Raw genomic sequence first — 3,909 nt, forward strand, 5'->3', positions numbered from 1 at the left:
CTTGCGGTTTACAGATAAAAAATGTCCCGGTGATCTTCACTGATGATCCTGAATATAAAAAGGGCTTCAGTTTCATCAAGACCAAATGTAGTAGAAACCTGATGGTGCACTCTATTGAAACCGCCCAGAGACTTTGCCGTACACAAGCAGAGGAAATTGAACAATTCATTCAGTCAATTAAGGACAATCATACAGCCACTGAAACCAACACTTTATTAGAAAAAAATTGATAAAGAGATTGTCACATTCAAGAATAACACAATTAATTAAAAAAATTCTAAGCTTGAACGTGACAAGAAATATTTTATGCTTGAAACAGCATACCCATACTTAAGAGAGGACTTCTATATGAGAGAGAACTCCTGTAGGTTTTTACCCGACAATCAAGGTAGATCAAGACGCAAGGTTTTAACCTTCTCAGAGACATCATCATTGGAATCTAGAGGAGAATTAGATGCGGGAGAGGGACCATCTGGCGCCAACCAACAACGAAAAAAGAACAACTCTTTTTTAAGGGGGTGGCAAACAACAAAAACGGGGACGATACAAACCCCAGCCATGGGAAATGGGCACCAGGCACCAACATTATAAATTGTGAAAAAAAATCAATCATTCATATATACCAGAAAACATTAACACCAGAACAAGAAGCAGTATTAGAACTTGGATTAAAATTCAGCCCCAGTTGCAAACAAGATCTGGTATACCTTAAAATGGAAGCCATGGAACTGTTTAGGAAGATCCGACTTCATACTTTTTTTGAAGACAAAGATGAGCCAACTACAACGGAAGTATCTGGACTCCGGAATAAATCGACTTTTCTTCCTCCACCTCACAATGTTCCCAAAAACATTGTCACATTCGAACAAATTGTGCTTTCATCCCTGAACCAACTCAAGAACAAAAAGGTGTTTGTTAAAAACAACATATCATCCTCCCAAAGGTTAGCCAATAAAGAACTACAGGAGGCTAAAGATGTGGTGATTAAACCGGCCGATAAAGGCGGGGCCACAGTGGTCTGGGCAAGAGAAGCTTACCTGGAGGAGGGGCGCAAACATGTCCACAATCAAATATGGTACAGAAAAATCCAATCGGATCCCGTTAAGCAGATCCAGAACGAAATCAAAATTATCGCGGATGAAGGTTTGGAGTTGGGCATTCTGGGTCCCAAAGAACACGAGTACCTCTAAAAGAAACATCCTAAGACCCCTGTGATTTACTTCTTCCAGAAGGTTCATTAAAACGCCACTACCCCCATGGGTTGCCCCATAGTTTCGGGGTGTGACTCGGTGCTGGAACCCATCACCAAATATGTGGATGTATTCCTGAAAGAATTTTTGCATAATTTTGCATCATACCTGAGGGGTTCGACAGACTTTATTAATAAAGTCGAAGGTTTGGATTTCAATCCGGACCAGCACAGATTAGACTCCTTGGATGTCGTGTCATTGTACACGCAAATTCCCCAGGATGACGCATTGGATGTCTTGGAATCATATCTGGAAGGTAGAGATCGTCCCTACCACATCCCTACTCAATTTATAATATCTCTTGCCTCATTGGCCCTCAAAAGAAACTATTTTAAGCTTGAATCTGATTTCTTCTGCCATGTCAAAGGTACCGCCATGGGATGTCCATTCGTGCCGGAGATGGCGGTCTTATACATGGCACGTTACGAAGAACGCCACTTTTACAACAATAATCCTTTTGGCCATTGGGTGGCCCAATGATACCGATATATTGACGACATCTGGTGCATTTGGACTGGTACAGAGGAAGACCTTCTGAGATTTCATGTCTGGCTGAACTAATGGAACCCAGATATCCAATTCAGTTTGAACCACAGCACCTCCAGCCTCACATTTTTAGATGTGGAAATACGAGCTACAGAATCTGGGTTGATTTCAACACTATACAAAAAACCAACGGATAAGAACACAGCCTTAAACTTTAGGAGTCATCATCCAAAAAATCTTAAAGAAAATCTACTGTGTGGTCAATAGTTGCGCATTCGAAGGAACTGCACCCGAAAAGATGATTATGAAATACATTCTAATAATCTGACAATGAAATTACAGGAGAAGGGATATCCGTACAAACTACTCAAACATTCGTGCAAAAGGGCGTGGTATACACCTCGTGAAGTGTTGTTGGAAAAACTACTCAGAAAACCGAAGGAACGTCTGGTATGTGTCTCCACATACGGTCCATACACAAACTCATTCAAAAAAATTGTACGCCAGAATTGACATTTGATTGAAGATGTTGATAAGGACCTCCAGATTCCACTATTTGCACTGAAAAATTATTGGCCAGCGAATCATCAGGGCATCAGACGATCCACCTAAAAAATCTGTTTCTTTGCGTTACATTTTGAGCTTACCACCAGTAGTGGGTCACCACAAATGTGGGATTTGTCAAGCATGTAGCTCTACCATAGAAGGTACACAATTTACTATTACGAATGACAAGTGGATACACAATGACTTTTCAAATTGCAAAACCAGGAATGTGGTGTACGCCATCTGTTGTCCATGTCCTCTAATTTCTGTAGGCAAAACGACACAAGAGATCAGATCCAGAATAAGACAATATTGATCTAGAATTAAGAACAATGTGCCCCATGCACCTTTGGTTGCCCATTTTGAGTCACTCAAACATACAGAAAAGGATTTACGATGGACAGTCTTGAGTGTTATCAATCCTAATCCAAGAGGGGGAGACCTTGAAATGACACTACTCCAAAGAGAAGCATATTTAATTATGTGCTTCAACACGGCTGTCAGTGGTTTGAATGAGATGTCTGAAGTAAATAGACTGTGAATTGACACAAACCCCACCTGTCTAAGCGCTGGGAATCAAAAACCCAATCTGCCTTGTTTTTAATAGATTGTGTAAAGACACTAATAGTACTTTCAAAAGCGACTTGAACTATGAGTTCATTTTGCGGTGCCTTGGACAAATAAGAATGTGACATATCATCCATAGCATTCTTAAAATGGTTACGAACTAAAAGTCCATTCCGCAATTTTTCTAAGCTTAGTTACTCTCCGCCAAAACATACCTGCATCACCCAGAACACTTAGCGCCTATCACATGACCGCAACTGCATTCGAAAATCTAATAACCAAGTCCGGAACCAGCCGCCATTTACTTCCGCATTCAATGAATGCCAAACAAACGTATGCCGGAAGGAGGGGAACTCCAAATCATTCGTGCAGGCAAGTTTCTAGTTGAGCGTGAGCCCATCAAATATTGGCATTGCGCAGGGCACAGAAAGATTTACAATCACTATTTATTCCAACCCTACAGGAGACGAGGCACATGGGCTAGCGAGACGTCCCACCCACTCCGTCAACATTAACTAAAACCATCAAGACGCTAGAGTAAGTCACCACTCTTTACTTTCTTCGCTCTAGAGTAGCTTGCAATGTATGACACATACATGTAAATACCAATGGGTACATCGGTAACCGGTATTCCTCTATGCATTGTTAGGCAACGCCACGGCACCACCGCTGACCGAACTGGAGTCAGTGACAACACGCAATTGTAGGAAATTGGATCATCGCCGATCCAGTACTATTTGTGAAAGATCACAAGCAAGTTTGCGCACTATCTATTTTAAGGCATTTTTGCTCAGTTACCTGTCAAGCACTTTTTAACTGTTACCAGTCTGTGGTGACATTCATGCGAGTGCACCTTAATATATGGCCGTCTACATCACTTTTTCTGGCTAAATATATTGAAGAATCCAACACAAGTCTTTGCACTCACCTTCCTTATACGAAAGGTAAGAACAGGTGTAGCAGTGGTGCATTCAGAAATAAGGTATATAAGCCCAATACCCTTTTTTACTTCTGTGTAATATTCCATTACATTTTAGAGCTCGACCGAGTCCTGGTCCTG

This window comes from Triturus cristatus, chromosome 4_1, assembly GCF_964204655.1.
Source record: "Triturus cristatus chromosome 4_1, aTriCri1.1, whole genome shotgun sequence".
Taxonomy (NCBI): domain Eukaryota; kingdom Metazoa; phylum Chordata; class Amphibia; order Caudata; family Salamandridae; genus Triturus; species Triturus cristatus.